Source organism: Dermochelys coriacea, chromosome 6 (genome assembly GCF_009764565.3).
Source record: "Dermochelys coriacea isolate rDerCor1 chromosome 6, rDerCor1.pri.v4, whole genome shotgun sequence".
NCBI classification, from domain to species: Eukaryota; Metazoa; Chordata; order Testudines; family Dermochelyidae; genus Dermochelys; species Dermochelys coriacea.
The window spans coordinates 3,139,717-3,152,950 of record NC_050073.1 but is presented as its reverse complement, the minus strand read 5'-3'; the positions used below and the strand labels follow the sequence as shown (position 1 = coordinate 3,152,950).

General features: G+C 44.1%; 1 pseudogene; it reads left to right on the top strand.

The window, feature by feature from the left end:
* The first annotated feature begins 6,109 nt into the window (after positions 1 to 6,109).
* Positions 6,110 to 7,020, top strand: LOC119857255 (annotated as a pseudogene).
* Positions 7,021 to 13,234: the final 6,214 nt, after the last annotated feature.

Sequence of the window (13,234 nt, the reverse complement as noted above, 5' to 3'; positions counted from 1 at the left end):
AATAAATCTGTTTTACCTTGAATAAAGCTAACACAGGTAAACTCATAGATTGTTATAACACTGATAGATATGCACAGCTGTTTGCTCCCCCCCCAGGTACTAATACGTACTTTGGGTTAATTAATAAGTAAAAAGTGATTTTATTAAGTACAGAAAGTAGGATTTAAGTGGTTTCAAGTAGTAACAGACAGAACAAAGTGAATTATCAAGTAAAATAAAATAAAACATGCAGATCTATCTCTGATACAGTAATAAAACTGAATACAGTTAAAAACCTCACCCTCATTGGTGTACCATTAAGCTTCCTTTTACAGACTAGTCTCCCTCTAGTCTGGGTCCAGCAATCATTCACACCCCCTGTAGTTACTGTTCTCTGTTCCAGTTTTTTTCAGGTATGCTTGGGATTGGAGAGGCTATCTCTTGAGCTACCTGAAGACAAAATGGAGAGGTCTCCCAGTGATTTTTATAGACTTTGTCCTCTGGGTGGACACCCCTCCCACTTCCTGTGGAAAGAAAAGGAGTACTTGTGGCACCTTAGAGACTAACAAATTTATTAGAGTATAAGGTTTCATGAGCTACAGCTCACTTCATCGGATGCATTCCACCAAATGCATCCGATGAAGTGAGCTGTAGCTCACGAAAGCTTATGCTCTAATAAATTTGTTAGTCTCTAAGGTGCCACAAGTACTCCTTTTCTTTTTGCGAATACAGACTAACACGGCTGCTACTCTACTTCCTGTGGAGAATCCAGTTACAAAATGGAGTTTTGGAGTCATATGGGCAAGTCACATTTTCCTGCATGATTGAGTTCCTTACCAGACAAGCCACATTCCTGGGGAAGCTCAGATGTGGATTGGCGTCCACAAGTTCTATTGTCTGTTAAGTGCTTCTTGATCGGGCACTTAACTTGCACATTCCTTTCTCTACAAGCTGACCAAATGCTCTACTAGACTACTTAAAATCAAGCAAGTACAGAGCCAATATTCATAACTCCAACTACAAAAATGATACATGCATACAAATAGGAGGAATATATCTAGTAGATCATAGCCTTTGCAGAGATATGTTACATGGCCTATCTAGCATAAAACATGTTCCTATTATGTCTTATTTACACTTATAAGGATATTTCTAGAAAGCATTATAGGGTGTAACGTCACACCCTCCTCCTGAACATACTGCCAGAGACTTGGACACTGTCCATGGCAGAGGCAGTACATGTAAAATCCCTGTTGGGTTCTGGTCACAACCCCTTTCAGTACCTTTAAACCGTATGATGTCATTCATAGGTGTTCTAGCAAGGTTTAGGGTTCCTGGTCCCCGGATCCCTGAAAACAGGTTGGGGTGTAGTATTGCTAACAGAATGTAGACAGCAATATCTGTTAAAGTGTAGTTCTCTTGCCATTTAGCCACCAATGCTTTGAGGCGGGGTGCCTCAGTTTCCCCTTCCACACAGCAGCGTAGGCCTGTTATGCTTTTGCTGCGGTGACAAGCTTCCAGCCTCTTTACAGGTATAAGCTGAAAAGCAACATGATTGTGGGATTGTCTTGCCACCATCCCTAGCATGAACAAAAGTTTTTTTCCACAAAGCAGGTGTGTCCCACATCTTTAAAGTGTTTACCACGAGTATTATCTCCTTTGTCTTGACGCAGAGATGAAGTAGAAAAAGACACAAGATTAACAGCAAATCTTCTGTGGACAGGCTTTGTTCACACAATTTAGCTTGTTTAGTGTCTATTGCATTTCCCAATTCCTTTGTGTACCCCGGTAGGGACTCTGATGCAGATTCTTCTGCCTCTTTGGAGAAGGCTTTTAATTCATGCCTGTGTTTGATGCTTTGGCAAGGAAAGGGGGCACTGCAACCATGCCTGCCCTTGGCAGCTCCCTCTTGTGAAGCTTACCAAGTGCAGAGGTTTTCTCCCACCAGCCTTGAAGAAAAAGTGTTAGTTTTTATAAGGGTAACAGGAATAACATTCTTTAATGGAGTGCTTTGGATCAGTAAGATACTGTCGGTTACCCCACTTTCTGCTCCCAACGGGCCAGCTGAGTGGGCGTTCCCCTCTAGGAGATCTGACCCTCAGTCTTCCCTTAAAATCTGATTCACAGGAGAGGGGTCTGGCATTTTAAATGCAGATTTTTCATCCTTCTCCTGGGAAAAAGCCTCCCTACAAAATGTGGGCAGCCTCTCCAGTCTTCCCTCACCTTCCTTCTGGACTTTCCTCTCAGGGCTCCCCTCTGGGTCAGACACTCCTGTGTCCCCCAAAAGGGAAGGTGACCCTGGTCCAGCTCTGGGCTCACAGCTACCAGCTATGACAGACCCTTCCCTGGCCAGCACAATCCCCCTCTTTCCCTCAGGTTGGGCTTGCTCCAGCTACAGAGTCCCTGGGGTCTGTTCCCACCAGAGTGGTTATCAGGACCCCAACTTCCACCTTTGGGGTACATGTTTCTGTGCACCCTAGGGCAGGGCCTCTCCTGGCAGTCAGCAGCTGGGACGGCCTCCCTGTTACAAGGTGGAACATTCCCCTGCCCCAGGCAGATGATCACAGGACAGGAGTTGGCTTTGTCCAGCACCTCCCGCAGCGACTTGCCTTGAGCCCTGGGACTATAGGAACTGGTTACAGTCATTCGCGCCCCCAAAGCTGCATGCTTCACTGCTACAGAGGAATTTAAGAGACTCTCCCCTATTCCTCCACTAGCGCATGTGACTTCACATCCCCATCCCCGGGGGCTTTGAGCACAAGATTCCTTCTCACTGTTAACCAAGCTTGGGGCAGATTCTGCCACATCAAAGAAATCATTCCCCAGTCGAAACGGTGCAAAATTGTGTGCCACTGTGGCCACAGTCAGCTCAGCCTGCAAATCACCAGTTTCCATGCGTACCTTACCTAAAGATGCAAGGACTTTGTAACCTCCCACCAGTTCTAATTCTGCCATTTCCCCTGGCAACAAATCCTTCTCCTGGATCAGGTCCCTCCTGACCATAGAGAACTCTGCACCCGTGTCCCTCAATCCCGGGAGAACTTTCCCATTCAGTTTAACAGCATGCATGTGCTCACTGCTTGGTTGTATAGAAGCCTCCTTTACAAATCCTGTGTGGAAAGAGGCAGCAGCCTGGCTCTGAGAAGCAGCAGCTTCATGTGTTACCTGCTGCCTGTTCCCACTCAGCAAAGGACATTTATTCCTCAGTTGCTCAGTGGACTCACAATCCGAGCACCTCTTGGGCTCCTCTGCGTGTACAAGAGATTTGGGACGAGTCACAGGGGAATGGGGAGGTGGACGCCCAGCCTCCTTTTCCCCTGGGGTAAAATGGTGATTCTGTTTTCCCCTAACCCTGTACCCCTCTGCCACTGGTTTCTGTTTAATTGCTGCTTGGGACGGCTCAAAAGAGTCTGCAGACTCAGTCAATCCACCCACTGCATCCACCTTTTTGCCCCACAGATACTGTTTTACATCATCACTGCACATATTCAAGAATTGTTCCTGAGTAACCCAATCACACATTTCTTCCAAGCTTGTAATGCCTTTTCCGCTCACCCACTTATCTAACAAGTCTCTCATTTCATTTACATAAACCACATTACTCAATCCAGATTCCTGCTTAAGACTCCTGAATTTAAACCTGTAGGTTTCAGGTGTAAACTGTGCACTAGCTACGTACCAATGTTCTCAGCCACCCCAGGACTGACAGAACGGGCATACCACTCCATTGACACAGGTAATGCTCACCCAATTAAAGTCCAACCTTACCGGGTGTCTCCTCAAGCTAAAACTGCTATAGAACGGGAGATCCAGGACATGCTACAGATGGCGGTAATCCACCCCCTCGCAGTGCATGGGTATCTCCAGTGGTTCTAGTTCCCAAGCCAGATGGGGAGATACGTTTTTGCATGGACTACCATAAGCTAAATGCTGTAACTCACCCAGACAACGATCCAATGCCGCACACAGATAAACTATTGGAGAAACTGGGATGGGCCCAGTTCATCTCTACCTTGGACTTAACCAAGAAGTACTGGCAGGTACCGCTAGGTGAATCCGCCAAGGAAAAGTCAGCCTTCACCACCCTGTATGAATTTAATGTACTCCCTTTTGGGCTGCGAAATGCACCCGCCACCTTCCAAAGACTTGTAGATGGTCTCCGAGCAGGATTGAGAGAATATGCAGTCGCCGACCTTGACAATGTGGCCATATTTTTGGATTCCTGGGCAGAACACCTGGAACATCTACAAAAAGTCTTCGAGCACATAAGGGAGGCAGGACTAACTGTTAAGGCTAAGAAGTGTCAAATAGGCCTAAACAGAGAGACTTACCTTAGACACCAGGTGGGTCAAGGAACTATCAACCCCCTACAGGCCAAAGTGGATGCTATCTAAAAGTGGCCTGTCCCAAAGTCAAAGACACAGGTTCAATCCTTCTTAGGCTTGGCTGGTTATTACAGACGATTTGTACCGCAATACAGCCAAATCGCCGCCCCACTGACAGACTTAACCAAAAAGAAATAGCCAAATGCCGTTCAGTGGACTGAAGAGTGTCAGAAGGCCTTTAACCAGTTTAAAGCGACATTCATGTCTGACCCTGTACTAAGGGCCCCAGACTTTGACAAACTGTTCCTAGTAACGACAGATGCGTCTGAGCATCGTGTGGGAGCAGTTTTAATGCAGGAAGGACCGGATCAAGAATTCCATCCTGTCGTGTTTCTCAGCAAAAAACTGTCTGAGAAGGAAAGCAACTGGTCAGTCAGTGAAAAAGAATGTTACGCCATTGTCTATGCTCTGGAAAAGCTACGCGCATATGTTTGGGGATGGCGTTTCCACCTGGAAACCGACCATGCTGCGCTATGGGGGCTTCATACCGCCACGGGAAATAACAAAAAACTTATTTGGTGGAGTTAGCTCTCCAAGATTTTGATTTCGACATCCAACACATCTCAGGAGCTTCTAACAAAGTGGCTGATGCACTTTCCCGTGAAAGTTTCCCAGAATCAACTGGTTAAAATCGTCCTTGAGATGTGGAAAATATTGTTAGTTTTTATATACTTGGTAGTATATTTAGAGGTGTATGTGTCTTATTAACTCTGTTTTTTCCTAGAGCTCCAGGAAGAAATCCCAGCCAGTGTTTCACCCTAGCTGTGATTTGGGGGGCATTTCAAAAATATAAAGGGAAGGATTTAAAATCCTTCCTGGCCAGAGGAAAAATCCTTTCACCTGTAAAGGGTTAAGGAGCTAGGATAACCTTGCTGGCACCTGACCACAATGACCAATGACGAGACAAGATACTTTCAAAGCTGGAGGGAGGGAGAAACAAAGGGTCTGTCTGTCTGTGTGATGCTTTTGTCGGGGACAGAACAGGAATGGAGTCTTAGAATTTAGTAAGTATCTAGCTAGATATGCTTTAGATTATGATTTCTTTAAATGGCTGAGAAATTAGACTGTGCTGAATAGAATGAATATTCTTGTCTTTGTGTCTTTCTTGTAACTTAAGGTTTTGCCTAGAGGGATTCTCTATGTTTTGAATCTAATTACCCTGTAAGGTATTTACCATCCTGATTTTACAGAGGTGATTCTTTTTACCTTTTCTTATATTAAAATTCTTCTGGTAAGAAATTGAATGCTTTTTTCATTGTTCTTAAGATCCAAGCGTTTGGGTCTGTGGTCAACTATGCAAATTGGTGAGGATTTTTATCAAGTTTTCCCCAGGCAGGGGGTGCAAGGTTATGGTGAGGATTTTTGGGGGAAAGACGTTCCCAAACAACGTTTTCCCAGTAAACCCAGTCAAACGTTTGGTGGTGGCAATGGAAGTCCAAGGGCAAAGGGTAAAATAGTTTGTACCTTGGGGAAGTTTTAACCTAAGCTGGTAAAAGTAAGCTTAGGAGGTTTTCATGCAAGTCCCCACATCTGTACCCTAGAGTTCAGAGTGGGGAAGGAACCTTGACAGACCAGCTGTGAACATGAGGCTCTGTGGACTAAGCCCTTCCCTGAGCAGGTACTGAAGTCCATTTAGAAACTGATCTCCATTTATCTTCACTTACTTCATTACAGAGAAGGGACAGCTTTTCTGCATCATTCACCTGCCCACATCTCTGTAGCAGCCTGATCTCTATTTAGAGAAGATGGAACAGGGAAATCACTCAGAGGAGGCTGAGTTCATTCTCTCAGGACTGATAGATCGTCCGGAGCTGCAGGTTCCCCTGTTTGAGGTGTTCCTATTGATTTATGGTATCACCCTGCTGGGGAATGGGGGGATGATGTTGTTAATCAAAATTGATCCCCGACTGCACACCCCAATGTACTTTTTCCTCAGTAATTTGTCTTTCTGTGACCTCTGTATATCCTTGATAATTTCCTCTAAGATGCTGCTGAATTTCTTTGCTGAGAGGTAAAGCATTTCTTACACTCCCTGCGCTGCGCAAATGTATCTCTCTTTCATTTTTTCAGATGTTGAGTGCCTCTTGCTGGGTGTGATGGCATATGACTGTTATGTGGCCATCTGTAACCCACTGCTCTGTATGGTCATCATGTCCAGGCAGCTTTGTGAAGAGCTGGTGACTGGGGTATAGCTGTTGGGGTGGTAGATTCAATGAAACACATATTTCAGCTGTCATTCTGCAGCTCCAACATCATCAATCATTTCTTCGGTGACATCCATCCACTGTTGGCACTCTCCTTCTCTTACACCACATCAATGAGATTGTGATATTTGCTTTTATGAGCCTCATTACAGTGAGCAGCTTTGTGACTCCTATATCATCTCCACCATCCTGCAGATGCACTGTGCTGAAGGCAGCGCAAAGTCCTCTCCACCTGCACTTTCCACTTGATTGGTGTGGTCCTGTTTTTTGGCACCTTCCTCTTCATGTATTTGCATCCGACCTCCAGCTATTCCATAGACAGAGACAAAGTGACCTCAGTGTTTTACACTCTGGTGATCCCCATGTTGAACCCCCTCTTCTATAGCCTGAGGAACATGGAGGTGAAGAACGCCCTGAGGAATGCAAGGAATAAACTCCTAACTAATTCTTGAATCTGTTTAACTCTGTATTGGTTTAGTGATAGGGAGTAGAAACAGATTAATTCAATTCCCAGCCTATTACAAAGTAATTTCACAGAGCCCGTGGGAGTATTGTTCATTATTGTTATTATTATTAATTTGTTTGTATTCCAACAAGGTCTGCAGGCCCCAACTGAGATCAGTGGATGTAAGATGGGAAACATAACAGGGCCAGAGAGAGAGAACGATTTAATAAGCTGATGGCTAGGAGTACCCACCTAGAGGGTGAAATGGTCAACTTCATGTCTCAGGACATTGGGTGGCAGTTCCAAAGGGGGTTCTGTGACCCAACCCATCATGCAGACTTTAGGAATAAAATTGCAAATGTGTGTGAGACTGTGTGTGTGGGGGCGAGAGGATAGCTCAGGGGTTTGAGCATTGTCCTTCTAAACCCCGTGTTGTGAGTTCAATGCTTGAGGGGGCTATTTAGGGATCTGGGGCAAAAATTGGGGATTGGTCCTGCTTTAAGCTTGGGTTTGTACTAGATGACCTCCTGAGGTCCCTTCCAACCCTGATATTCAGTGATAACACAAGTACCAATGGACTTCAATTGCAGCAAGGGTGGTTTAGGTTAGACATTAGGAAAAACATCCCAACAGCAAGGGTGGCTATGCACTGGAATAACTTGCCTAGGAAGTTTGTGAAATCTCCACCACTGGAGATTTTCAAGAGCAGGTTACACAAACACCTGTCAGGGATGGTCTAGATAATACTCACTTGTGCTGTGAGTGCACAGGAGTGCACTAGATGATGTCTCAAGGTCCCTTCAAGTCCTCTGATTCTATGATCTCACAAGGAGCCATGCACTGGGAGGGGAGGGGAGTGGGGACGCTAGCCTGAGCACTGGGCAGGGAAAGGGGCACACACCTGCCTACACTTGATATTCAGCTCTATTGTATCCCCCACCAAATGCGCAGACAGAGTGCCCAATGCACACCAAATGCACACCGACACAGAAGGCACACTACACACACACATAGTGCCCACTGCATACAACACACACAGTACCAACTGCACACCAAACACAAACACAGAGCCTGACACTGAGCTCAATCAGAATGCAGAATAATCTCTACTGGGAAGCTGGGACAGCTGCAATATTTCCAACTCACCTGAACAAAAAGAATCGAAGGGTATTCTGCTGCCCTGGCAAGGAGATAGGACTAGATTTCCCAGTTGGTCTTTTCCATTGACAGCTTTTCTGAGGCCTGGTTTATGCTTAAAAAATAGATCAACAGAGCTCCAACACACAGGGTAGGGAAACTTTTCACACCTTGTGAGTGGCAGTTAGCTTGTATGGCCCTCAGCATAATTCTTCCATTGACCTAGCTATTGTCTCTCGGGGACGTGGATTAACTACATCGAAGGAAAAACCCTTCCATCAATGTGGAAAGCATCTACACTGTGGTGCTCCTGCACACCATAGCTGAGTCAATGTAATGGTTTTAGTACAGACATTCCCTGACTCAATGGAGGAGTTTTCCTCCTTTCCATTAAAGCGATTTTTCTCTCCTTTTCCATCATTCTTCTCCCTCCCTTGTAAAGCTCTTTCCTTCTTTTGATGGGTAAATATGTTTAGAAATTTTTACTCTCAGCATAATTTCTTCCTTCCCCTCCCATGAATGTCATTTCAATTGAGGCTGAAAAGCTCTGAAATTGACTTGTTTGCCCATGACTTGGTGGTACCGCTTTGTTTTTCCTCCCTTCACTTACAATGAGTTGAGAAGGACTGAAGCAGTACCTGCTCAGAACCCTAAAATCCAGACATAGAGTCAAATCTTTCCCAGTTTGCTAACCACACCAACATTACCCTTTCTACCTCTGGAGCTGCTTCCTTGGGTGGCAGAGGTTAAATTTGACTTTGATGACTTTGAGATTGGCACCCTGGAGCATCTTTGCTCCCAGGACAACAGGTGTGCACCGCACATGCAATTAATGTTGTTGCCATGTCTTTCCTTCTGGAAATGGAACAAAGACAGCCAGAGCATCAGATGGCCTGGATTATTGTCTCTCCCGTTAGGTCATTTTAACATGATACAAAACTGAGGTGAGTGTATTCCACTTCATTTGTTAGTCACCTCTCCAAATGTCTCGTTAAGTAATACCCCAGCATCGGGACACAAAGATGTCTAAAATGAGTGAATTTCTTCTGGACTAATTGTCTATTGACTATTGTCAAAAACAATACCGTTTGGATTGACATGAAACTATTCACTAATGTGTTACAAATACGCCAAATAGCTTTGTCCCAGAACAATATGTTTGCGTGGGGTGAGGATTTTGATACTGGTCGCAACATAGCCACTGTAGGAGGCGGTGGTGGGCCTTCCCTTTGTAATTTTTAGACCAATAGTTGGGATGTTCACCTGTGAGGTGAGAGATCCGGGTTCAGTTCCCCTTCTGTCCAGTGCTGGGCAAAGCTCTGTGTGACATTGCACTCCATATGCTTTATGAAAATATGCTTCTGAATAAGACGTCACTGGAATATGCTTCATGCTAAGTGCTCCATGTAACATATCATTATAAAGGTTATAATCTACTAAATGTGTTCATCCTATTTGTTTACATGGATTATTTCTATGTCTGGAATTAGGAGAATAAGATTTTAACTTGTATTACTGATTTAGACATATTAAGTGGAGGTCATTAAAGGTGCTTCAGAACCAATGAACTGTGAAAAGAACAGGAGTACTTGTGGCACCTTAGAGACTAACAAATTGTTTAGAGCATAAGCTGTCATGAGCTACAGCTCACTTCATCAGATGCATAGAATGGAACATATATACAGATAAGTTGGAAGTTAACATACAAACTGTGGGAGGCTAATTAGTTAAGATGAGCTATTATCAGAACGAGAAAAAAAACTTTTGTAGTGATAATCATGATGGCCCATTTAGACAGTTGAGAAGAAGGTGTGAGGATACTTAGCTTAAGGAAATAGATTCAATATGTGTAATGACCCAGCCATTCCCAGTGTCTATTCAAACCCAAGTTAATGGTACCTAGTTTGCATATTAATTCAAGCTCTGCAGTTTCTCATTGGAATCTAGAAAAGGAGTACTTGTGGCACCTTAGAGACTAACAAATTTATTAGAGCATAAGCTTTCGTGAGCTACAGCTCACTTCATCGGATGCATTTGGTGGAAAAAACAGGGGAGAGATTTATATACACACACACAGAGAACATGAAACAATGGGTTTATCATACACACTGTAAGGAGAGTGATCGCTTAAGATAAGCCATCACCAGCAGCGGGGGGGGGGGGAAGGAGGAAAACCTTTCATGGTGACAAGCAAGGTAGGCTAATTCCAGCAGTTAAGAAGAATATCAGAGGAACAGTGGGGGGTGGGGTGGGAGGGAGAAATACCATGGGGAAATAGTTTTACTTTGTGTAATGACTCATCCATTCCCAGTCTCTATTGAAGCCTAAGTTAATTGTATCCAGTTTGCAAATTAATTCCAATTCAGCAGTCTCTCATTGGAGTCTGTTTTTGAAGCTTCCTGAGGAACTTCCTGAGGAAACTATAGTCCATTGGTGATCTTCCTAAAAACACCATCCTAGCCACTATGGATGTAGAAGCCTCTACACCAACATTCCACACAAAGATGGACTACAAGCCGTCAGGAACAGTATCCCCGATACTGTCACGGCTAACCTGGTGGTTGAACTTTGTGATTTTGATAGTGTGGCTAATGTGATTAGATCCTATGATGGTGTCACTTGAATAGATATGTGGACAGAGCTGGCATCGGGCTTTGTTGCAAGGATAGGTTCCTGGGTAATGTTTTTGTTGTGTGGTGTGTGGTTGCTGGTGAGTATTTGCTTCAGGCTTGGGGGCTTTCTGTAAGCAGGGATTGGTCTGTCTCCTAAGATCTGTGAGAGTGAGGGATCATTTTTCAGGATAGGTGAATAGGATAGCATCTTTGATGATGCACTGGAGAGGTTTTAGTTGGGGCCTGAAGGTGATGGCTAGTGGCGTTCAGTTATTTTCTTTGTTGGGCATGTCCTGTAGTAGGTGAAATTTGGGTACTCTTCTGGCTCTGTCAATCTATTTTTTCACTTCAACAGGTGGGTATTGTAGTTTTAAGAATGCTTGATAGAGATAGTGTAGGTGTTTGTCTCTATTTGAGGGGTTGGAGCAAATGCGGTTGTATCTCAGAGCTTGGCTGTGTGGTGTGGATTGTGTGGTGTGTCCTGGATAGAAGCTGGAGGCATGTAGGTAAGTATAGCGGTCAGTAGATTTCCGCTATAGGGTGGTGTTTATGTGACCATCGCTTATTAGCACAGTACTGTCCAGGAAATGGACCGTTTGTGTGGATTGGTCTAGGTTGAGGTTGATGGTGGAATGGAAATTGTTGAAATCATGGTGGAATTCCTCAAGGGCTTCTTTTAGATTCATAGATACTAAGGTCAGAAGGGACCACTCTGATCATCTAGTCCGACCTCCTGCACAGCGCAGGCCACAGAATGTCACCCACCACTCCTATGAAAAACCTCACCCATGTCTGAGCTATTGAAGTCCTCAAATCATGGTTCAAAACTTCAAGGAGCAGAGAAGCCTCCCTCCAGTCAACCATGCCCCATGCTACAGAGGAAGGCGAAAAACCTCCAGGGCCTCTCCAATCTGCCCTGGAGGAAAATTCCTTCCCGACCCCAAATATGGCAATCAGCTAAATCCTGAGCATATGGGCAAGATTCACCAGCCAGATACCCAGGAAAGAATTTTCTATAGTAACTCAGATCCCATCCATCTAATATCCCATCTCAGGGGATTTGGCCTATTTACCCTGAATATTTAAAGATCAGTTACTTACCAAAATCCCATTATCCCATCATACCATCTCCTCCATAAATTTATCGAGTAGAATCTTAAAACCAGATAGATCTTTTGCCCCCACTGCTTCCCTTGGAAGGTTATTCCAAAACTTCGCTCCTCTGATGGTTAAAAACCTTCGTCTGATTTCAAGTCTAAACTTCCTGGTGGCCAGTTTATACCCATTTGTTCTTGTGTCCACATTGGTGATGAGCTTAAATAATTCCTCTCCCTCTCCTATATTTATCCCTCTGATATATTTATAGAGAGCAATCATATCTCCCCTCAACCTTCTTTTAGTTAGGCTAAACAAGCCAAGCTCCTTAAGTCTCCTTTCATAAGACAAGTTTTCCATTCCTCGGATCATCCTAGTAGCCCTTCTCTGTACCTGCTCCAGTTTGAATTCATCCTTTTTAAACATGGGAGACCAGAACTGCACACAGTATTCTAAGTGAGGTCTCACCAGTGCCTTGTATAACGGTACTAAAACCTCCTTATCCCTACTGGAAATGCCTCTCCTGATGCATCCCAAAACCACATTAGCTTTTTTCACAGCCATATCACATTGGCAGCTCATAGTCATCCTATGATCAACCAATACTCCAAGGTCCTTCTCCTCTTCCGTTACTTCTAATTGATGCGTCCCCAGCTTATAACTAAAATTCTTGTTATTAATCCCTAAATGCATAACCTTACACTTCTCACTATTAAATTTCGTCCTATTACTATTACTCCAGTTTACAAGGTCATCCAGATCCTCCTGTATAATATCCCGATCCTTCTCCGAATTGGCAATACCTCCCAGCTTTGTATCATCTGCAAACTTTATTAGCACACTCCCACTTTTTGTGCCAAGGTCAGTAACAAAAAGATTAAATAAGATTGGTCCCAAAACCGATCCCTGAGGAACTCCACTGGTAACCTCCCTCCAACCTGACAGTTCGCCTTTCAGTAGGACCCGTTGCAGTCTCCCCTTTAACCAATTCCTTATCCACCTTCTGATGTTCATATTGATCCCCATCTTCTCCAATTTAACTAATAATTCCCCATGTGGCACGGTATCAAATGCCTTACTGAAATCTAGGTAAATTAGATCCACTGCATTTCCTTTATCTAAAAAATCTGTTACTTTTTCAAAAAAGGAGATTAGGTTGGTTTGGCACGATCTACCTTTTGTAAAACCATGTTGTATTTTGTCCCATTTACCATTGACTTCAATGTCCTTAACTAATTTCTCCTTCAAAATTTTTTCCAGGACCTTGCATACTACAGATGTCAAACTAACTGGCCTGTAGTTACCCGGATCACTTTTTTTTCCTTTCTTAAAAATAGGAACTATATTAGCAATTCTCCAATCATTCGGTACTATTCC